This window comes from Adiantum capillus-veneris, chromosome 5 (assembly GCF_014529385.1).
Source record: "Adiantum capillus-veneris isolate H3 chromosome 5, ASM1452938v2, whole genome shotgun sequence".
In the NCBI taxonomy this organism is placed as follows: Eukaryota; Viridiplantae; Streptophyta; class Polypodiopsida; order Polypodiales; family Pteridaceae; genus Adiantum; species Adiantum capillus-veneris.
In genome coordinates, this window is record NC_140935.1 from 87,015,906 (window position 1) to 87,041,201 (window position 25,296).

The following is a 25,296-nucleotide window of genomic DNA, read 5'->3' on the forward strand; positions in this document are numbered from 1 at the left end:
CCTCCAGTTAGAAAATTCCTTCAACCATTCCTCCATGATTGATGGCGTGCGTCACTTTCAGCATTGTAAACTGAAGGTTTCTTAGAAGCCCTCCTCAGTGGGGGCACCAAATGACGGGAGCAAAGCGACACCCGAACCCCGACCGCCTCTAAAACGCCGGGGGTCGATGGCACGCCTCGAGCCTGTCATGGTAAAGCAAACACGGGGCACCACCTAGCTTTGAACGGATAGGACGCAGACCACGATGATGTGAACACCGAAACTCACTCACACACACACACACACACACACAAACACACACACACACACACACACACACACACACACACACACACACACAGAGAGAGAGAGAGAGAGAGAGAGAGAGAGAGAGAGAGAGAGAGAGAGAGAGAGAGAGAGAGAGAGAGAGATTTACAAATGAAGAAAACCCTCGGGGGTGTGAGGGAGACTTATTTCTGCAGTATTTACAAATGACCTTCCTTCCAGCGAGGTGGCACATCGTGGTGGTAGAGAGGTAGGGAGAAAAGATGGTGCAACTACTTGGTGCGTTCTCTAAAGACGACTCGATGATTGTGAAACTTGCTACCAAGAACGTGTATGTGTGTGTGCATCGACCATTGGAGTCGAGAGGTGGACGTGGCTCCCTTCACATGGTGCAATTCCCAAAGCAAACCATCACACAAGCCCCCTCCCCGTAATGCCAATAGTGTCAATTCTTCCCACTAAAAACTCTACCAAGTGCTGACCTCTCATGAACTGCCCCCCCCCCCCCCCCCCCCCCCCCGATAGTGGCCTCTTAGTGCCCTTTTATAGGCTGCTTGGATTAGGGTAATCCCGGTTTGATTAGGGTAAGCTAATCGAGGAGACAAAGCAAGGCGATGGGCCCGGTGTGGTTGACCCTTGCTTTGTCATGGGAGTTATTAAAATTGAAAACCTCTAGGTGGGCCTTTGTGACCATCACCTAAAGAGAGGGAATTTACAAATTGGGAATTTTACAAAGCTTGGGTGAAAATTGAAAAAAATGATGATAACCTACGAATTACTAAAAATGGTGTCGTGGTTGCGTGATGCTGACCAATGGTGTAGCGCGTACGTCTTTTCGGGGTCGGCCGGGACATGCCTTCGGTGCATTTCTTCTTTTTGTTGTTGGTGTCGCGTGATTTGGGCCGTCTTCTTTTTGTCGATGTCGATGGCGTAGAATTCCTTCGGTTTTTTTGTATTTTATGTATGGTGCGTATATGTGTGTGTGTGCATGTATGGGTGAGTGTGTGAGTATGTATAAGTGTGAGTGCATAAGCGTGAGTGTGTGTGTGTGCGTGTATTTGTATGTGTATATGTGTGTGCGGGTGTGTACGTGGGAACGGGTGTGTGTGTGTGTGTGTGTATATATATATATATATATATATATAATATTTTTTGATTTTTGGCGATACTGTGGCGATGTAGAGGTGGAAGGGGGGGGGGGGGGGGGTGAAAATGGATGGGGTGAGAGAGGGGGTGGGTGCGCATGTGTGTGTGGGTGAGGTGTGGTGTGTGTGTGTGTGTGTGTGTGTGTGTGTGTGTGTGTGTGTGTGTGTGTGTGTGTGTGTGTGTATTGGTGGTGAAAACGCAGCGCCTGCGGGTTGTACAGAGAGAGAGAGAGAAAGCGAGTGAAAAACGGGCGCCGCCTGCGGCTGGTACAGAGCGCGAGAGAGAGAGCATGAGGGTGGGGTGAGGGGGTGAGGGGGTGAGGGAGGGGAGAGGGGATAGGGGGTTGTGTATGGCCGAGAGTGCACGCGGGTGTGGACGAGCGCGAGGCCCGGGATGGGGTAGCCGACAGAGGGCGAGACAAGGAGGGGGGGGGGGGTGAGGTATAGTCAATGAGAGAGAGAGAGAGAGAGAGAGAGAGAGAGAGAGAGAGAAATTATGTGGCTTAGGGGTGGTTCCCACCAAGGAAAGAGAGGAGATAGGGGTTGTGAGGGGGGGGGGGGGGGGGGGGGGGAGGATAAGGTGGGGGTTTAGAGGATAGAGGAAGAGAGGGTGAGAGAGATAGAGGGAGGGAAGAGGGAGCTTGCCCTAAGGCCCGCGGGGCTGCTCCCGAGAGAGAGAGAGAGAGAGAGAGAGAGAGAGAGAGCTAGGTGTAGATAGGGGGGGGGGGGGGTGTTAGGCCAGTTGTCCGCCAGGGTTGGAGTGTGGACAAGCAAAGAGAGAGAGGGAGAATCTTTGAAAGAGAGAGAGAGAGGGGATAATATCTGTTGCGGCCCGCCGAAGGGTGTGACAGAGGCACCAATGCACCTACCGGGCCGGGTGATGCAGCGGCAGAGCAGGAAGAGAGAGAATATTGGCGGAGCCGGGCAGTAAGAGAGAGAGGGGTTGTCTTTTGGCGATAATGGAGGGGTGTGGCCAAATTGGCGGCGCCCCACTAGGGGTTAACCTTGGGGGGGGGGGGGGGTATGGTGAATGGTAAGGTTTTTTTTTTTGTTTTTGTTTTTCTTTTGGTAACAAACCTTCCCTTCCTTAGGGTGTGGTTCTCATGGTCACGGTTTCGAAAGCCGACAATCAATGTCATTTCCATTTTAGTTACCATTTCCAGTTCCATTCCAATATCAATGTCTATGTCTGATCTGTCGTCTGAAGTCTAAAGTTAGAAGTGACAACCAACTCTTAACCTAAGACTAGAATGGTTGTCTGAAGAGACCAACTCATTCCATTTTGGTGACCACGATGGCTTGAAGTGAAGTGTTCTTGGCACAGGTTCACTCTCCCAATTAGGGTCAGAGAGCTCGAGTTCATCATGATGAGTCCTAGAGAGACGAGGACTTCTAGGAGACAGACAAAATCTCAGTCACGAACATGGAATTTGGGAGGAGCTCAGATATATAGGTTGAATAATTGTAAGACCAGATCAGAGCATAAAGAAGAATGGAAAGATAATGGGAACAAAGATTGATCAAAAATTTGCTCAGCAATGGATTGATTTTGTATCTGAACCTTTCAGAAAATGCCAATATTGTCATTTCAAATATCAGTGAAAGTACCATTTCTCTACATAATATACTAACTAAGATCCTTTCAAAGGTATCATGCTTGTTGGAATGAAGATCTCTTGGCCATATTGGAACCTGTCAAGGGATGATGACAACAATCTCTACTCTAGAATATTCGACCACACAAAAGGTGTGATCATTCTGATGGCAAAGATTGTCCATATCTTATTCTTCAAACCATGGTGGATATTCAAATGGAAGTTCAAAATCAATTACATGATGACCTACAAATTCAAGCGAAATTTCTTGAATCATCAAAACTTTCTTGTGAAGATGTCAAAAGACCCATTTTTTTGGGAAGAAAGGGGGGCAAGAGCTTCCCCATCATCTGCGTGCCTGCGGATGATTGAGGGGCTCCTACCCCACTTTTATTTTTCAAACATTTGGATATTTTTACCTCTTGACGTACTTGAAATATCCAAATTTTTGAAAAAAAAAACGGGGGCAATGGCCTCCCATATCATCTGTGTTTGCGCAGATGATCGAGGGGCTCCTACCCCCTTTTATTTTTCAAACATGTAGGATATTTTGAACTCTTGACGTACTTGAAATATCCAAATTTTTGAAAGATAAAAAGGCGGTAGGAGCCCCTCAATCATCTGCGTGCACGCGGATGATCAGGAAGCTGTTACCCCTCTTTTTTTCCCCCAAAAAATGGATATTTTGATTAGGGTAAAATATCAAAATATTTAAATTTTTGAAAAGTAAAAGGTCTTCATGTACTCAAAGGTACTACTTGGTGCTGCTTGGGTCAACATGTGGCAAAGAAAAGAAGTTGTACGCTCAACAAGTAACAAGTGATGTGCCTCAGGACTATATACACATGCACGCCTCTGCCAGTGGAGGGGCAGCGGTTGGGGGGCCTTGGGGGTGGGATCTGAATGGGTTGCTCTTGTAGCTACAAGGCAATGAGAGTTTCGGGGAGCTTGATGGTGCTTGGAACAAGTCCGAGGGGGGGGGGGGGGTTGGCGCTTCGGATGGAAACTCAAGTGATATGGATGAGGTGGAAGAGTTCTTTGAAGAGCATCAAAGTGGGTGTTTGGATGCATTTGCTTTTGCATCAACTAGGTACTTTGCTTTTGATAGACAAACATACGGGCTTATGATAGCTTCTATCGAAAGTGGCCAAACGATTACCATAAGTGCTCTCAAAGCCCATGACAAGCGAGGTGTGCTAGACTTGAAAAAATGGGCAAGAATGAGGGATTCACTCCACGTAATGGTTGACCAAGGTGGATCTTCGCGTCTTGTTATTGGGAATGGAAAGTTGATTGCATGTGTAGAAGATTGGGAAAGCATTGTTTCCGCATGCCACTCAAACGACCATTTATGCTTGCGGGCAACGATGGCATCCATTGGATGTACATGGTGCACAAGTATTAGACAACATGGAATCCCACTTGCTTACGTGAAGGAGTTTTTGGACTTGTGTGTTTATGCATCGTTGCCCAGGTTGGGGGAATTGGAGAGCCATGACACCACTTCCACAGAAAAGTGCTCGGGTTTACAAGACAGACAAAAGAGTCCCGGCAAGGATGAAGGTGGTGATGAGGAACATACAGCGCTGATGGATGATATTCAAAATTTGATCAACGCTATTGCCATCAAGCACAAGGCTAGATTGGTAGAGCGGCAATCATCGTCATCGAGGGGCTTCATCAACTTGTGTGTCATCGCAATGGGGAGGCACGAAGAAAGGGCCACGATCATCAAAGACTGTGCACATCAAAGAAGTGTGGATGCCCATTTACTATCGTCATTCAACGCGTCTATGATATAAAGGAAAGTGTAAGGATAAGGGTTCATGTTGGGCACAAAGGTCATGTGCCGGGATCACGTGAGGATCTTTATCACTTGCCGGTGCATCCTACTGTGAGGAAACGATGCATGGAAGATTTGTTTGACGTTGGAACATGTCGCCATGTCACAAAGATGAGTGTCTCCAAGGAGCTATTTCACTTCAATATGGCATTGCCGATAGAGCAAGTGTCACATAGATTCTTCATGATACCAAAGGAAATTCAAATGATGGCATATCAGCTCCGATCTGAAGGTAAATAAAGCCCTGAATGTCTCCTTGCTGGGATAATCATAGGTTTGTATGGGCTTATCTGTCATGGTGCCTGGGTTTATTTTGGGGTAGTGCCTGGGTTTATTTATTATTTTGCCTGGGTTGATCTGTCAGATTCATTTAAGACTTGAGTTTAATTGACTGCTTTTGTTTAGGGAGGCTAGGAAGCGATGACTAGTCTTCAATGTACCACGAGGCTCTAAAATTAAAAGAGCAAAACAAAGTTCTCTATTGTCAACCCTACAACCCGGATGCCTTCGATGAGATGGAAAGGCCATTCATACTCATTATTCAGGATGATTGGATGCTCGGCATGTGCTTGCATTTCTCAACAAACAATGCTTGGGCAATAGACTCCACATTCAAAAAAAATGTTTTTGGGATGCCACTCCATGCAGTCGTATTGCCAAATCAAAATGGAATTGGTTTACCCTTGTGGTTTATGTTATGCACACATGATGTAGGAACATCTCAAGAAAGCATTGCTTTGCAAGTGACACTAAGGCTTGTGTTCCACAGAATGAACAACATTCGCCCTCGAGCATTGGTGATTGACAAGTGTATGACTTCATTATTGGCCATCAATAAAGTTGTTCATGCTGATCAATCTTGTTGGGAGGTGGACAAAGATGGGACAACTCAACAAGTTGCATGTACTGTCTTGCTATGTTGGTTCCATACCAAGAAAGCATGGGTGGAGCACTTGCTTCCACAGGTTTGTAATATGGTTTTGTATATGTGTACGTGGGTTTATCTGCATGTTAGAGGTTTATCTGTTAGTGCCTGGGTTTATCTGTCAGTGTCTGGGTTTATCTGTCAGTGCCTTGGTTTTTCTGTGTGTGAGAGCTTATCTGTGTGGACCTGGGATGATATGGGTGAACTATAGATTATCTCGTATATGTTTCTTGATATGCCTGCCCACTTTTTTTGCAGGCTCCTAAGGAGATGCGTGAAACCCTATATGCATCAATGGAAAATCTAATGCAATGTGGTACAGAGGACAACTTTGAGGCTTGGTATGCCCAGTTGTTGATATAATGTGAAGGCCACCCTAATATTGTAAGGTATATCTGCAATGGTTGGGCCGCAAAGACATGCATCTGGCCACGAATGTGGCCAAAATACGGTAGTTTATTTCCACATGGGCATGTGGACACTACCAATTTGGTCGAGCGACTATGGCAGTATGTGAAATACACGCTTCTAGATGCAAGGATCAATCGATCATCCTTGGATTTATTGCATGCCCTAGTGGGTGACTCCAACACCGAGACATGAATGGGTGGCACTGCTATCGAGTTCTTTTGTAAGAAGCAAGAGATTGGTATAATATTTTCTTTTCATATTAATCAAAGCAAAGGCAATGGGTTTTTCTATGACTTCCTAGTAGGATTATTTGTTTGCATGAAGACTTTGCATTTGTGCCTGGGTTTATAGTATGGTATAGGTTTATATGGTTGCTTGGGTTTATCTGTGTCTAGATTGCTTTTGAAGCTGATCACTGTATATTTTGTGTACCTGACTTTGGAAAGCACAACATTTATGGAAATGATCGGCTGTAGACCACAAGACTTGCACGAGGTGAAGAAATCTTAAGGAGATATGCAAATGACCCATCGATAATTCAAGTTATCAATGAAGCTGCACTCTTATTTAAGGTCTTGAGCATGTCATCCACAGGGACATGGTATCAAGTTAGTATACAGTCGGCATATTGTGACTGCCCAGATTGGTTTAGCAACTGCAAGCATCTGTATGGAATGCGACTCATCTCAAGGGACTTCTTTTCTCATATTAGCCATATTCTACCCATCATTGACACAGCCCGAGAGCTAGTCATGGAGCACGATCCTGAACAGTTTGAGGGTACTACCATCGATGTAGAGCCTCCTCCAACACAAGTTTTGACCCAATTCATTGACGAGCTAAAAGCACTCTTGCACAACATTGAAGAGGGCATTCCATCATATAGTGACTCAAAGATCTTGTCATTGGTGGGGCAAGTGCGAGCAGCAAATGCTGGCCTCTTTGCTCAAAGAGCACCCATGGAGATCGATTTGCCAAAGAAGGGAAGTGTAACACAAGTATAGGCAGATGTAACTGCCACTCGACTTGGGCATGGCCAACCTAGGCCAGAAGGAGTAAATATGCAAATCACGGTGCCCACACGGACTGCTAGACAAATGGGTGCCTTGCGACATAAGCATCAAAGGGGCCGTAAGCGAGTTCGGTTTGCTTTGCAAAGGCGGGTTTACTGTCATCATTGTTGCACAAAGACTTTCTTGGTGGACGAGGGGGTCGATACATGCCACACTTGCAATGCATTGTTGCCTATGACTCCACGGCTAAGAGCTCAAGAAAAGCTAGGAGCATTGATAGGCCAACAAGCCTTGTTGTTTCATGGGTCTGATGCTTATGAATGCCTTGTTACATTCGTGGTATGCGGACCAAACAATGACGATGAGCGTTTGTTTGATCTGAAGTTCAATGATGGGGAAACTATGCATGGAGTATTGGCATCAGCTCATCGAATTGTACTTTTGTAAAACCCTGCAGTAAACATCTTCCTCTTGCCTTGTTGTTTTGCTTGGGTTTATCTGTATCCCATGTTTGGTTATTTGTACTATTTTTGGACCTCTCAATCACCTACCATATCTTTTCACCTGAAACTGAGCAGTAAACATCTGTCTCTTGTCTTGCTGTTTTGCCCGGGTTTATCTGTATCCCATGTTTGGTTATTTATACTATTTTTGGAACTCTCAATCACCTACCATATCTTTTCACCTGAAACTGAGCAGTAAACATCTGCCTCTTGTCTTGCTGTTTTACCCGGGTTTATCTGTATCCCATGTTTGGTTATTTGTACTATTCTTGGACCTCTCAATCACCTACCATCTCTTTTCACATGAATAAGGCAAGTTTTAAACTTATTATTATGGTGGTAAAGGAGTGGACTATTCTTACTTTGTACAACTTGATAGGCTTTTTGTTTTTCTTTCAATCAACCTTATACCTGTTTTGGGTTTTGCTCAACCTATCGGCACTACTTCTTGTCTTGTGATGGAGAATTTTGACTCATTACCTTCCCCAAAATAATTTTCAATACCTTTGCTTTATACACTTAATTCCATACCTATTTTAATTGACCATGGGCTACCTCTTTATGTGACAGTTCATTCTCGATGCCCTTTTAGGATTTTATTTCTTGTGCAACCATTAGGTGTATAGTTTTTCTCAACTTTGATAGAGATTGCAGTGTCTATATAGTTAGATTTAAGTTATACAATAATAATTTTTTATGTTAATATTAGACTAATTAGGTTCAAAACACACACACACACACACACACACACACACACACACACACACACACACACACACACACACTATCAACATAGTTTAGTTGTAGAAATGTATGTGATGCAAGTGGAGAAGAGATTTGTCCTTCTAATATGATTGTCTTATACTCTTGGCAACATCTTCCTTTCCTCTTTCTACCATCATCATTGTGGATTTTCACTACGAGCACTAATACTACTACCACTACTAATAGCTTAAGGCACAATGGCAATGTCAATGTTTTTTTAGAAACTTGTCCAAGGAAAACCAAATGCATGACTAACGCACCAAAACATAAAACACGATGAGGCCTCATAAAACATTGGATGAGTTTTCGTGTGTGTGTGTGTGTGTGTGTGTGTGTGAGAGAGAGAGAGAGAGAGAGAGAGAGAGAGAGAGAGAGAGAGAGAGAGGGGCTTTCAAACCATATGGTGAAATTTGCCACGATACCAAACAACACAACTTGCAAATACAACTTGAATGACAGCTTGCAAAAACAACCACAAAATTTACGCACTTCACAAGCTTTCACACATACCATGGATGTCTACCCAAGGCACACTATTCAAACTTTGATCGATCGTTTCTATGTGGTTGGCCACAAATTGCATGATAAAAGTATCTTTCTTCATGGCCGTTTGAGCTTTGCGCGGAAGAACGTCCCAAGTGAGGGCTGCCCTATTATTTGCTCTCTCCTCAATCCTCTTGCGATTTACTGCAAACTTTTGACTCACATCCTTAAAGCGCTGTTGGGCCCGTACCTGATCTCGTATACTTGACTTGGGCACGTTGTTGTTGACACTCCCTCGAGGCCGCCCTCCAAGCCTTTGAGGGATGAAGACATCCAGCCCATGTACTTTCTTTAAGTGTTGAATCATCCGTGATCGCTTCTCCATGAGAGTGTTCCGACTCGCACATGGTGGTTCAGCCCGACAAATCCTCACCAACTTACCCCCATTGATAACCTCAACATAAGGCGTCTACATCCAATACAATACAAAAGGCAAAGCAAGTCACTGACAGATAAACCCGGGCAATAAAAAATACTAGACAGAGAGAGAGTTGCACACCATGCCATGACAGGTAAACCCGGGCAATAAGAATACTAGAGAGAGAGAGAAAGAGAGAGCTGCACACCATGCCGTGACAGGTAAACCCAGGCAATACTAGACAGAGAGAGAGAAAGAGAGAGAGAGAGAGAGAGAGAGATGAGAGAGAGAGAGAGAGAGAGAGGAGAGAGAGAGAGAGAGAGAGAGAGAGAGAGAGAGAGAGAGAGAGAGAGAGAGAGAGAGAGAGAGAGTGAGAGAGAGAGAGAGTTGCACACCATGCAGTGACAGATAAACCGGGCAATAAGAATACTAGAGAGAGAGAGAGAGAGAGAGAGAGAGAGAGAGAGAGAGAGAGAGTGAGTGAGTTAGTTGCACACCATGCCGTGACAGATAAACCCGGGCAATAAGAATACGAGAGAGAGAGAGAGAGAGAGAAGAGAGAGAGAGAGAGAGAGAGAGAGGAGGAGAGAGAGAGAGAGAGAGAGAGAGATAGATAGATAGATTTTATTATCGTCCTCGGAGGTCAAATATGACCTATGGGACCAAAGTTACATGTGATGTAGTATGTGTATGGCTGATGAGTGACTCTCGATGCTCCAAAATTGTAGTGATGAGAGTCGCAATGGAGAGCCCACACTTTGGCTGGGAGAGGAAAGTGTGTAGGTCTAAGTTATGGCTGAAAATGTGAGAGAAGCAAGTTCGGATGTGATCAAAAGCTGAGCACTCTAGTAGTGTGTGGTACTCAGACTCTCGAACTTGCAATGAGCATAATGTGCACAATCGACTTGACTCTTCTCCATTGCCCCAACGCCCTATCTCGCATCGAAGGAAATGGGAGCTAAGCCGAATTGCTGCGATAGTGCGTATCGCGGACAAGGGAATAGGCTCAAGCATGTAAGTGTGAGTACGGTTTCCTCTCTCAGCGAAGAACATGGTTTTGTAGTTGGGGGCAATATAGGTGGTGTAATGTATGAAGCGTGACCCACCGGATTTCTCCCAAGCCGTAATACATTGGCGTTGTAGAAAAGCTTCATTCACTTGAGAGTCAATTGAAGCATCATGTAGCAAGTGTAATGCATCCCATCTCCCAAACCACTTCTTTATGTCTTGCATCCATCCCGTGCTCAAGATCTTGCTTTTATGCGTCTTTTGAACTTTTTTGCTTGCTTCCCATGCAATTGTAGGAAGTCGATGTGAGGGGTTTTGACGCATCTTTATCATGTACTCCACAACCCTTTCCATGCCCATAACCTCAATTGGAAGAGATCCCGACTCAAGAAGTAGGAGCATATATGGTGTTTGTGTCTTAACTTGGAGAAAGTTTGTAAGAAAACGCTTTTGGACATTCTCAAACTCTTTCCAAGTAGACTTTGAGATGCTCCCGCCCCACACTTCAACTCCATAAAGAAGAACCGGTGTCACCAATGCATCAAAAAGATACTTCTTGAGAACCCAACACTTGATGTTTCCCGCATTACACATGTTCTCAAATGCATAATATGCTCTCTTTCCCGCTTCCAAATGACGCATAGCACATTCATGCCACTTGTGATTGGATGGAACCTCAAGGCCAAGGTACTTAAAGCTCTCAACAACTTCAAGTGTCTCCTTGTTGTACACAATGCATGGCTTCTCCTTATGGTTGGTTTTCACAAGCATAACCTTTGTTTTGGATTCATTTACAATCAGCCCACTATGCAAGCAAAAGTTCTCAAGGACAACCATAAGCTTTTGTGCATCTTCTAAAGTGTGTGCTAGAAGCACTACATCATCCGCATACAACAAAAGCATGATTACCGCATTGCAAATAGTGACCTCTTCAATGCCTTCTTCTTGCATAAAGTCAAGTACCATTTGTTCCAATTGATCGATGCATAGACCAAAGAGAGTTGGTGACAATGGACATCCTTGTTTAACCCCAATAGTGCTTACAAAAATTTCTGAAATTTCTCTTCCCATGCGCAATTGACAAATCACCTTCTCATAGATTCGAGAAACCGCAAGCATAAACTCACTTGGCACTTGGAGTTCTTCCATCCTTCTCCACAAATTGTTACGTGGAATCATATCAAAGGCTTTCTTAAAGTCCACAAAACAACAATACAATCGCTTGCCTTTCAACCGACTTTCCTCCATGAGAACACGAAGAGTGACAAGATGATCAATGGTGCTATGGCATCGACAAAAACCCGCTTGTCCCTTTGCACGCTTGTCATTCTCTTCAGCCCAATCACTCAATTTCATCTCCATTATGCACCCAAACAACTTTGCCATAAGAGACCCAATCATTATAGTCCGGTAGTTGCTTACATTCTTTACATCCCCTCCTTTATGCAAAGGCTTAACCCAATTAGTACTCCAATCATAAGGCATACCATGTTGAAGTGCAAGGTTGAACATATCACACATCCACTCATGGGTAAAATCTCCCGTCCATTTGATCATCTCCGGCTTGATACCTTGAAGATCTCCCGCTTTGCGAGTGGCCAACTTTTCAAGCCCACCGCATACATCCTCAATAGTAAAAAAAGACGGCATACATGGGAGTGAACCATAAAATGGCATTTTTTCAGTATTTTCTTGCTCATATAATTGCCTACAATGTGTGTACATATCCACTAGACTCAAGTTACCAAAATTCTCAACCCGCTTGCCTCTCAAGTTTCTCCAAAATCTTCCACATGCATGTGCCTTTTCTTGGACTTGAAATTCTTGTTGCTTTACTTCCCATCTTCTTCTCTTCTTTTGAATCAATGCCTTGTATGTATGCAAATGACTTTGATAGTTGTCTTTGTCCATAGTTGCATCAAGCTTTATCAAGGACTTTCGAGCATCTTGACATTCTTTATCAAACCACCTTTTGCGTGATCTATCTTTGTTCATACCATGGAGATGCTTTATGGCAAAGCATTCTTCCGCACAAGAACAAATAGCTTTCTTGAAAGCTTCCCATTTAGTTTCCAATGGTGCATCACATTGAAGCTTTGTCATCCATAATTTTTGCTCAACCATTTCAATGTACATTGGTGCTCGTTTGAAATCCATACATAGTGATAACTTCTCTTTCCTTTGGCTGAGATTATCATGCTTAGTTGCTTCTCCACATGAAAGGTCAATACATAAGGTGCGATGGTCGGACTCCGGGGTCCATTGACCAAACATAAAACTCTTTATGCGATACATGATGGCTTCAGAGAGTAGCATATAGTCAATCACACTATCCCCATTATGTCTTCTACATGTAAATCCATTGGTTCCACTCCACAAAGATACACCATTGGCAATGAGCATACCGGTGCTATTACACATGTGTAAAAGTAACTTTCCATAGTGATCCGGCTCTTTCTCATCCATTGAAGTACGATCATACAAGTGAACTTCCTCCAACTCCCTTGAAATGTATGGCATATCAAATTGTTGAGTATCATGTTGCAATGTTTTTGTACGAGCATTCATATCCCCAAATACAATAACATCACCTTCACCTTTGAAATAAGCAATGTCCTCTTCCAAATCAGAAAATGGTTGATCTCTATCCATGCAAGCATAAAAGGGAGAATCATGATGAGGAATGTAGCAACCGGCTACAAAAATGGGTGCTCTTTTTGGTGTCATAATTTTCAGCCATACATAACGTTTGTACTTGTCATCTTTCACAATTGATACAAAATCTTCCAATCCTTTCTTAACCATACATGCTAACCCTCCTTGTCCTCTTCGTTGCTTGAGATTCTTTGACCACATCAATGAATGTACATTGTAATCCTCCAAGCCGTTAATCCTTTGTGTATCATGCTCCCAAGTTTCAACAAGAAGTACAACATCGGCTTTGCTTGTTAGTTCATCAATGCCAACCCCCGCATTCCATGGGTATCCATTACAATTCCAAAAGCATATTTTCAATTGTAACTCGGTCTCATAGGTCACGCATCCCTATTTGCTTGAGAGACTTGCCTCCTCCTTGGGCACATTTTCTTCATGAGAGATCTCCTTGTTTTTATTATTCTTTTCCTCATATGCCTTGCGACGCATATTTTGTTGCTTAATAGTGCGATCTTCACATACAAAACATTTTGTATCCCTCAAATAGATCCAACTATTATCAAGGATAATCTTTCGCTTGGTCTCATCCGGCATGGTGCATACAATTGGCCGTTCTCCCGAGCGAGGAGCTCCTTGCTTTCCCACTCTATGTGCTCCATAGACCATAACTCCGGACATGCCAAAGTGGGTTTTGAAGAAATCTTCAATAACAATGGCAAGAGAAGGAGGTGTCTCTAACTTCTCTTCGGGAATTCCACGAATAACAATGTTCTTGGAACGTCGCTCCCGTTCCTTCAACTCCTCCACATCCACATTCTCAACATTCTTTGTTTGAACCATAGCTTGCATGAGTGAGGAATTAGAAACCACATTGCTACCACATACATCAGCCCAAGACTTGTTTGTGCATACATTTTTCATGTCGCATACATCCCGGCTCATAGTGTCAAATTTCTCCTCTTTCAATACATGGTCATGCTCTACTTTGCTCATCCGCTCCTTCAAAGCATTCAAGTCCACAAGAGAGCGTTTACATTCCTTGACTTCCTCTTCAAGTTGCATCAAACGTGTTGTTTGCATCTCAAGTGTCCTCTTGAGATTCTCATTCTCAACCACAAGTACCCTTAGTGTGCCATTCTCCATTGCAAGTGCTCGTAAGTCTTCGCCTTGTTTGTTTACGGTCTCTTGCAATGATACCAAGTACGCCATGATGATGGTTTCCGATGTTGTTGGTTGGGTGGTTGTGTTGCTATCTCCACACTTAGGAGATTTTGGATCATTTTCCACAATGGTTGTGGACCTTGTTGAAGAAGAAGAACCCTTGCGAGTGCCGGAAGACATTGTATGTAAAATAGGAGATGAGAATCAATTTTGTTGAACCTGTTCACTTCGAAAATGCTGCTACAGAAACGCCTTCCATAACTTTGAAAATTTCTGTCTTTACATCAATGTGTAGAGGACTTCGTGCTCTTCGATTGAGGCTATAGATCACCCAAATCGGAGTTCGGATGAAGAAGTTATGATCAAAAGAGTGGACTGCTGTCTACTAGGTCAAAAAACGGCTGCACTGAGAGAGAGAGAGAGAGAGAGAGAGAGAGAGAGAGAGAGAGAGAGAGAGAGAGAAAGAGAGAGAGCGTTGCACACCATGCAGTGACAGATAAACCCGGGCAATAAGAATACTAGAGAGAGAGAGAGAGAGAGAGAGAGAGAGAGAGAGAGAGAGAGAGAGAGAGAGAGAGAGAGAGAGAGTTGCACACCATGCCGTGACAGATAAACCCGGGCAACAAGAATACTAGAGAGAGAGAGAAAGTTGCACACCATGCCGTGACAGATAAACCTAGGGACTTCCACCACATGTGAGGTAGTACAGCTTGCCCCTGATTGTTTTGCTCTCTTTACTTGAAGCTTGGGCCGCTTTGAAGAGCCGACAAGGGCAAGAGCCTTATCCGCCGGCCCTTCATCCTCTTGCCCCGTCTCCACATGCTTTTTAGCCTTATTCTTCACACCATCCCTCTTTACAACAATCTTAACCTCCGGCACCTTCTCCAACTGCCCCTTGCCCGTGTGCCCTTTCACCTTGACCTAACCATTTTATCAAAGAAGAGGAAAACCATAAGATAAAAAAAGACAATTCATTAGCTTCTTGCACAACACTTGAGGGGCTTACCTCGTCCACAGCAAGTTTTTGGTCGACGGGATCACGGACTTCCACCTCTTTCATCCTCTTCAACCTCTTCACATTTTGTTGCTCGGGGACCGCTGTACCTTCTTTCTCTTTCACATCGGCCTTGGCCTTTCTCTTGTTCACCTATGACAATGCACTCAGACATAAACCAGGGTGCAAGGACCAAAAACACTTGCAAGGCACACTTTCATTGCAATAGTCTGCCTAGGGCCGTTTGTTGCATACCTGTGTCTTGGGTGGCTCGGAGCCTGCTGTGCCACTCAACTTCTTTGCTTGACCACTCTTTTGAACCTTCAAGGGACTTGATCCTTCAAGCACAATTATATCCTGCACACATTACAGCCGACACAATTTTCAAAAAAATTGCACAATACCCGAGCACTGACAGGTAAACCCGCGCACTGACAGATAAACCCGGGCACAGTCCTACCATTTTAGTTTGTTGGTCCTCCTTTGCAGCCTTAGGAGCCTTTGGAGCCCCTGGTCGGGTGCCCGCTGTGGCGCTCACCTCCTTTGACTGGCCGCTTTTTTGAGCCTTCAACACGCCTGATCCTTTAACCAGATTCAAACCCTACACATCTTAAACACCTAAGCACTTAACAGCTAGCGAAACTCGGGCACTGACAAATAAACCCAGGCATTTCTCCTAGCCGTTTTGTTGGTTGGATCTCCTTTGGGGCCTTTGGGGCCAGGGCCTTCTTCATACTAGCATCTTGGCATGGCTCCTGAGGTACATCCAATGATAGAGGAGCATCTTGACACTGCAAAAATCTTACATGTTTTGTTGGTTGGGCCTCCTTTGGGACCTTTGGGGCCTTCTTCAAAACAGAGCCTTGGCCTTGCTCTCGAGGTACATCCGCCGACAAAGGAGCATCTTGGCCCGGTGGCATTGCAATCTTCAAAGGCGTTGCAATCTTTGGGGCCTTTTGAGCCTTCTTTGAAGCAACACATTGGCACGGCTCTCGAGGTACATCCGTTGACAGAGGAGCATCAATCTTCAAAGGCGTTGCCCTCTTCAAACCCTACACATGTGAACACTTAACAGCAGGCACAAATTTCCCTTAAACCACACAAATCTTCGGGCAATGACAGATAAACCCGGGCATCTACAGGAAGAGTCCTACCTGTTTTGTGCGTTGGATCTCCTTTGGGGCCTTTGGAGATTTCTTTGAATCAGTAGCTTGGCATGCCTCTCGAGGTACATCCACCGACAGAGGAGCATCTTGGCCCTGAGGCGTTGCAATCTTCAAACCCTGCACACGTTGGAACAAATAAAGCCAAACGTCCACAGATAAACCCGGACATTCATAGGTAAACCCGGGAACTGTCTTACTTGTTCTGGCTGTTGGGCCTTTAAAGCCCCCTTCTTCGCTTCCTTGGTCAAACAAACAGCAGGCTTGCATGGCTCCGGTTGTACAACCGCCAATGGAGGAACATCGTCATTGTTTGGTCCTTTCCCCGCTTTCTTCTTCCTTTCCCCGGTCACAGCAGTAGTCTTGACCGGCGAAGGCTCCGGAACAACGTCGGGCTAAGACACTGCAAGAAGGAGCTCCCCCCCCCCCCCCCCCCCACCTCTTTGACCTCCTCAACCGGCGTTGGCCCCGCCCTCGACCGCGTGGCTCTTATCGCAGGCGGATTTTTGGCTCCCCCCCCAACCCTTCCAGTAGGCTTCTTTGGCGGAGGTGTAGAGTAGGCGCCCCTCATTCCCGTCCTCCCTCCGTTCTTCACCTTGCCCGCCATCTCTGCGCAATCCTGGACAGAGCTCCCCCTTTCCCGCGATGCCCTTGAAACCCCTTGGATAGACCTACGCGATGTCCTGAAACACCCCCTCAAACCCCAAAACAGAGGTGGCAATGTTGAACGCAACCCGGTCGAGAATGGAGGGACGACCTGCAGGCTGTACTACGAGGTGCAAAGTGAAAGCAACCCGGTTGAGAATGGCGGGACGACCTGCAGGCTCCCCTCACTGCCTGCGGTGAGGTGAGGTGACACACCCCACTTCAAAATCATGGCGGGTGATCCTGTCGGATTTTCCCCCCGTCATAATTCGTGCCGACGTGGATTGTCCGTCACCATCTCACCCACGTCCCGAGGCCACGTCACCCGCCCGGCGCCACGTCGTCCCGCCATTCGGTGCCCGGGTTTACCTCCTACCCCGAGCCTGCCCCGCCACGCGGACGATCCAGATCGTCTCACCGATCGCGCCCCAGTTCCGCGCCGTCGATCCCATGAACGAGCTTCTTAAATGTGCATGTGTATATAGTCTTGAGGGAGGGTGTCTCTCCAAATGCAATTACCCATGCTTGCATCAAGAAGACACTTCAAATGATGTTTATGTGTGTGTGACCTTTCACGTTGGCACACACACAACATTAGTTCACATTGGCACACACACAACATTAGTTCACATCACACATGCAACAAATGTTGGTTGTTGACTAAGCACCATTGTCATTCTCTTTTTATAGTATACTGAACAAGGCTACCACTAACTTGCCAATGGCGAAAGAGAGAGAGAGAGAGAGAGAGAGAGAGAGAGAGATGTGGAGCAACATACCTTGCACTCCATGCTTGAGTCTCTTTGAGCTACTGCTGTTGAATGTGTCTAAAAATAATGAAGCAATTCATCTCCAAAGCCCACATAACCAGCTCAAATTCTAGATTTAATATCTTGTATTGATAGACAATCAGTCTGTTTATGAAAAGCTACAAATTTTTTAATCTTTGGAGAAATTTAATGTTTGGGAATTTATGACAAAATATAGGGGCTATTTTGGAAATTTTAAGCATATGAGGGGTATTTTGGGAATTTCCACAAATTATAGTGGAATTTTGGTAATTTTCCCTTGAAAAAAAAGGGGGGGCTCGAGCCCTCCCATCGTCCGCGCTCCACCCCCCCCTTTTTTTTCAAATTTCTCACATGTCCTAAGTGACCTACGGCGGACCTGCGTTGGTTGATGAGCTGAAAGTGCTGGAGAACGCTTCAATTGCATTATGGGGTGCGTATAGACTTGCACGTGAGCAAGCATGCACGCGCCCACACACACACAATAGAAACTTTGTGTTTCTCTCTCCTTCCCTGCTTCTCTCAGACTCGACTTTGCAACCCCCCAGTTTGTAATAGGTCAACTTCTTGCAAATTACGAGCTCCTCCCCCTTCTTGCTGCCTTTGAGCTCGTGGGTTTTAGAGATTTCTCCTAGCCTTGTTGGCCGCTCCCCTTCAACCTTCTCTTCTACAACAGGTTCTTGGCCCCCTTTTTTGCCCTTCCTTTCTCATGCATACACTTGAGCCTTTGAAAGTTGATGCCCCATTGACCCCGTGCAAGCTCCCTGTAGCTCTATGAGAGCCCTACTCTACCCTCCTATGGTGTTGAGAACTCCTTGTTTTTCAATCTCTGAGAACTCAGCTTAGTTCAACCACCATGATTGTTGGCCTTCTCTGATCTTGAACCCTCCTCCTATAACCCCCTGTGGGGTGCACCTCCTCATGTTTTTGACATGGCGGTTTGCCCTCTCAATCAGCCCGTGACTGGTAGTTAGCACTGTCCCCTTGGCTTTTATCTCTACTTGAGCCCTTTTTGTAGCTCGTCTCGAGTCTCCCACTCTCTTTCTTCTCTATAAGTGCACCCCTCCCATTTCTTGATTTTGTGCTTCCTCTCACTGCAAGTTGCCCTTCAGCCCAACTCCCCTCCACTTAGGCGTTGCCCCCCCTCCACTTACCCTAGTTTCAAAGCCCTTCACAATGGTGACCCTTCACGATGGTGCCCTTCTTGATGGCAGCCCTTCATGTGCACCCAATCATTGCAGGCGTTGCCCCCCCTCCACTTACCCTAGTTTCAAAGCCCTTCACAATGGCGACCCTTCATGATGGTGCCCTTCTTGATGGCAGCCCTTCATGTGCACCGAATCATTGCAGGCGTTTCCCCCCCTCCACTTACCCTAGTTTCAAAGCCCTTCACAATGGCGACCCTTCATGATGGTGCCCTTCTTGATGGCAGCCCTTCATGTGCACCCAATCAGCGGCAGGCGACATAAAAAGCTTTTCATTTTTTTCTAAATAATTTGAACAGGGTGTGGTCCCCACCAAAAATCTCGAACTGCTTTTAGCCAAACCCAAGCTCACTTAACTTACTCCACCTCAGGGAGTGCCAATGCCCATAAACATACCAATATAGCTCCAGCTTAGCATAACCTACATAACTCCCCACTCTTAGTTAACTCTGTAGATAATGGATTGGGATATCGAAGTAGACTCTCCCCATTGAGGTCTAATATAAAGACTGAGCACTTATTGTGCAAAATCTTGCATACTCCTAGGATTTGTCTACATAGACAATGACACCCACCCCGTGCATCAATTGTGAAGCCCTTTTCCAAGACCTACTAAAGATCCCTACATGTGGAATAATATTTCCTTTGATATAGCTGAAATTCATGCTGCAAACGGGAGCGTGGAGAGCCCTGCAAAATATGCAAAATAGCACACAGGAAGCCATAAATGAACAAGTCCACATACCTGATGACTTGCACAAATTCATAATCGAGATCAACACAAACAGAGAGAGACAGAGAGCGAGATAGATCGAGAGGCCACGTGCATGCGCACCTCATAGAGCGGAGTGCTACGCCCGGCACGGTGAGAGAGAAGAGAGGAGAGGAGAAGAATAACGCAGATGGGTGCAATCTCCCCCCGTGCAAGAGTGACCATCTCCCTCTTGCATGTATTTGATTTATAGATTTCTTGAATGATCAAATTGAGTACAAACTGGCCGACCGGACATAAATGACCAAAGGTCATAAAGAGCACTTGAATAATCAAATATTTATAAAATATAATATTCTTTTGCAATAGTCTAGCTCGGTCAAGCCTTTTCCACCTGTCAGCTGCAATAATAATAAAATATCAATTCCATAACATACCTCTCCATTGGAAAGCAACTGTCGTCAGTTGCAAAGATAAGAAATCTGCAAATGATACTTGTCAAAAATAGTGATTAGAAATCTGTGTCAAAAAAATAGCATATAGTAAAAATAATGAAACCAAACAACATTGCTTATGCCTGCCGTCATCCACATACTACCTATTCTAGTGTCCCATACCACTAGAATAAGTTGTATATGTCATACCCCGATGAATCAGGATATCATTGGTCACATAGCTCATCATCCAATAATCTATGCTCATCAATCTCAAGTTCACTTTCATAAATATTGTCATGACAGGATATCATTGTATACCAATTCTAAATTCAAATTCAAACATTTGCCAACATGTACCCATTTCAAATCCAAATCCACGTATCCTTCATTTTGTATACCCGAGTAACAAGATCATACGAGTTGCAGTGGTGGCCAGCCACTACAGCATGATTTTGTGATCGTTGTTGCCTAAACCGACGAATCTACACTCTACGTGCTACCTAAATTGGCGAATCGCCACTTGTGCTGCCTAAACTGGAAAATCTGCACTGATATTATGTAATCTTCTGAATCTGTTGTATGTTGTGTGCTGCCTAAATTGGTGAATCTGCACGGTTAGCTGGTGCTGCCTAAATCGATGAATCTACACCAGGATGAGCATTTACACACTGCCTAAATCGGCAAATCTGCATGCATGGGACTAATAGACTAGACAAGACATAAAGGAGAAAAATATCTACTATGTGTTTGACACCACTGTGCAATATAACAAAGTACTTACAAATTGTTGTTCAATACCCCAGAGCACCTTAGCTCACATGAGGAGCTGTAGACCTTATAGACAAATCATCTCAATAAAAATTCCTTTCAATACGTTTAGAATTCATGACCATAGCAGTGTTTGAGTATTTAGCTTAGAACACAATGTAGAGAAATGAAACAGCAAAAGAGGAATGACGTATTTGATGTACATACCAAGAGGGTAGACTGCATTTGAAAATATATATACCATTGTTGGCATATGGGGAGGGATACAAGTGCTGCAACTAGCAAACTTACACCAAAGTGTAGCTAACAGATCCAAAATGTGTTAGTGTGGGGTTAATAGCTAATCATGAACTTGCAATGACAACTATAGAAGGGAGTAGTAAACAACTGAGAAAAATGTGAGACAACTGAATGGAAATAATTTTTTTGTAGTTCTAATTAGATAACATAGATCAACTAGTGCCACTAACGAAAAAAATACAAGAACAAAGTGCGAGTTGTTGCATGTGGCCAAAGTAAAAGATGTGAGTATGACATGCTACTGGACTCATGACATGAATCAAACAACTCAAAAAATAAAATAAAATTACGTTGACTTCTTATCGAGGTTTACCATGATTAGCCTTTGATTGGATTATTCTACTTAGATTGTGTAAGAACATGATGTATTGGTTATATATATGTCATGCAATTTGTTGTAGCATTCATAGAATTTATTTATTTTTTAATTAATTTTTTTAAAAAATGCGAGATAGGACTACTTGGATGAGGTTGAGAAAATTGTCTTTGCTAATTTGCAGAGCTACACGAGTTTCAAAAAAATTTCATATATAGGTGAGCAATGACAAAATGAAAGTATAACCATTATTTTGAGGGAAAAATATGATGATTCCTATTATGTTCATGCAAAAATAGTATGATGATTAATATCTAAAAATCTATACCTAGCTAGTAAGAGAGTAAACATAATAAAAATAAAAAATATGATGCACTTTTATACCAATAATTTTGACTCGACACCTATATAAAGATCCTTGTTAATGTTATTAATGTGTGATACTTATAATTACTTACTGTAGGGCTGCAATAACTATGGTAGTATTTTCACTAACACTATGAGCAAACTGGCCAAACTATAAGAGGTCAAAGCTTAAGGGGCCTATTGATTGTCAGTGTGCTATAACACAATTAATATTGGCCTGTGATCACATTGATAGTCCGTGTTGATTATGCTGATAGAGAAACATAAGTGAGTACAATTTATTATATGAAGTACCTTATGAGAAAAGCTAGTCTTCACACAATGTAGAACACATATTATAGTATAGTGTGTGACTCAGGCGTGACCTCCAAGGATGGTAGGTTACAGAAGACTTTTTCATTTGGGTTGCTCAGACAAGTTTTGGCAGAGGTGATGTCTGAAACCACAAGGGTGGGAAGGACCCCTAGCATCATTAGGAACATTACAAACCCATACGTCTTGCTCAATTTGGCCATGGTCTTGTGGAGCACATTGATTCGCATTAGCTCACCCCTCCTTATCAACTATCACACTATTGCAATGAGTAGCGCACCGCTACCATTAGTGGCCCACATCCACCGGTTGGTAGTGCTTCTTCTTCCATGACAACGTTGTCAACCTAGGCGAGTGTTTCTTGTGCACGTTGTGAAACCCTAAACCCGTGATCAAAATCCTTGGCACCTTTGTGGGCATCATAGGTAAAGCCCTCAAATTTGCAATCACTAGCATGGAACGCCTGCTCAAACTTTCTCTGGATATTTTGAGATTCCACAACATTGAAAGCCACACCGTTTAAAGCCAAGCAGATTCAATCAAGTGGCCTGTTCTTTGGATGAGAGAACAAGCCGCATCCTCAAGGCAGGCTGTAAATATTAATGCTGCTGGCACTGAACGAGGCGTATACTCGCAAGCATATGTAGCGACAAAGGTGGTAGGCTCAGGCCTTAGGAAGAGCCCAAAAAGATAGAAACGCGGCATGACTACGGCAAGGTGGTCTACCCAACTGTTGTCCTGCAGATGCAACGCCACTGAGAGGAGAAGTGGGTTTTTTGGGTGGCGTGAGCTGGTGCAAGTAGAGAGTGCTGTGCTTGATAGTGGGTAGATCTTTTAGGTGAGGAAGTGATTTGTGGGTGTCAAGTGAGCATTCCGCAGTCTACGGGTGAGAGGAAAAAAATTGATGGCTGGGGGATGATGCCAGTTTGGGTTCTTGCATGGCGGCTGGTGTCCTGTGAGGATGAGGATGACCAAAGTAAAGTCATGTGGTTAAGGTTGCGAGACCTCATGTATTCCAAGTGGTTGCAGTTTGATGAGAGACGGAGAAAAAAAGAGAGATCGCGCAGCTGGAAACTGCAAGAGGACTGCATGGTGGCTAGAGTGAGTGGGAGGAGAGGAAGAGATACAGAGAGATCATATGGGGTGCTAGCGCTAGCAACAAAACGAGGGTGGAGAGAGAGAGAGAGAGAGAGAGAGAGAGAGAGAGAGAGAGAGAGAGAGAGAGAGAGAGAGAGAGAGAGAGAGAGAGAGAGAGAGAGAGAGAGAGAGAGAGAGAGAGAGAGAGAGAGAGAGAGAGAGTGTGTTTAGTCTGACTCACACATTTAGTGTGTGTGTGTGTGTGTGTTTGTTGAGACTGGCAAGGTAATATCGGCAGTGTGGCTGGCCGCTAGTTGTCATGCATGGCCATGCTGGATACCATGTGACTGGTTGCAGACCTCCCTGTGGTTCTCCTGTGGCATGCGAGGATGCTATTGAGAGATGTAGTGGGTGGTTGAGGAGGGTGGGTGTGCGTGTGTGGCTAACGAAGAGAGAAACGACACACCTTACATGCATTGTGAAATTATATGGTGGGTGGAACACTACAGTTTGCTACACCATCTGTGGTCCATGCCATGCCGCAGAGGGGGGAGGGCTTTCTAGAATCGGAAGCAGAGGGGGCAGTCGCACCAACTTGTGCAAAGAGCTCCATTTTTTTTTAATTTTTAAAATAAGATCAACATGGGGTAGGTTCTCACAATGACTCTAAGCTGAGAGGTCATCTTTGAACTAAGTTCACGTCAAACCACTCTTGAGCATCTCCTTGGAGTGAGACCTCGTCGGATAGCTATTGAGTTCTACAACACATATCCTTTCAGATAAGAATCTTTTTCTTCTTCATCTTTGCGTGTACCTTCCTGTTTGAAAATCTACAAGGATTTCCTTCAATGCAATTCCCTTTTTTTTGCTTGCTCAATATTCTACACTCTGTTCTAATGTCGAGATTTCCCCCCCCCCCCCCCCCCCCCCCCCCCCCCTTCTAACTTCTTCTATCAGGTCTCTCCTTGATCTTATACATCTATCGCCATTGCATACCAAACTTTTCATGTGCTAATGATTAGCGTGATGATTCATGCGGATGATATTATGGATGAAATCTAGTGCTAATTAATGTATTAATTTTAACATAACTAGTCTATGCGTTAATACTATGTAAACTTTGCTCATAGTATAAAATTGTCATTTCTATTATCTTATTTAAATATCTTTCACTAATTACAAATTAATGAAGGATTAACTCTAGATTTGCATGAAAAAGATAATATAAAACAAGGACATAGAATTATAAATTTTGAAAACCAGAAGAAAATAAGAGCACTTAGATTTTGGTTATCCAAATTTGCAATCGCTAGAGCGTAGCCTCAGCTGTGATACCACTATTGCAAACGGGAGCGCGAAGAGCCCTGCAAAATACGCAAAACAGCACACAGCAAGCCCTAAAAAACAAATCCACATACCTGACGACTCGTACAAATTCATAATTGAGCTCAACACGAACAGAGAGAGACAAAGAGCGAGATAGAGCGAGAGGGCACGTGCAGGTGCACCTCGTAGAGCGGAGTGCTACGCTCGGCACGACGAGAGATAAGAGAGAAGAGGAGAAGAATAACACAGACACTGGGTGCAATCTCCCCCCATGCAAGAGTGACCATTTCCCTCTTGCACGTATTTGATTTATAGATTTCTTGCATGGTCAAATTGAGTATAAAATGATCGGCCGGACATAAATGACCAAAGCTCATAAAGAGCACTTGAATAGTCAAATATTCATAAAATATAATATCCTTTTGCAATAGCCTAGCTCGGTCAAGCCTTTTCCACCTGTCAGCTGCAATAATAGTAAAATATCAAATTCATAACAATTCACACACTTAAAAATAAGACTTGAAGCTTTGAAAGCTCCATATACTCTCACAATCTCCTGGCACACACAACAACAGCTCCATGTTTAGATGCATTCCCACACCCGCATCAGAATTGTATAAGAAACACCGCTCCTTGTGAGAAGTTTTAGAGCTTGGAACCCGAGCTTTGCAACAAAATTGTTTCTTTTCATCCCTTTG

General features: G+C 44.2%; 1 pseudogene; it reads left to right on the plus strand.

Moving 5' to 3' along the window:
- The first annotated feature begins 3,849 nt into the window (after positions 1-3,849).
- Positions 3,850-4,867, plus strand: LOC147457674 (uncharacterized; annotated as a pseudogene).
- The last annotated feature ends 20,429 nt before the right edge of the window (positions 4,868-25,296 follow it).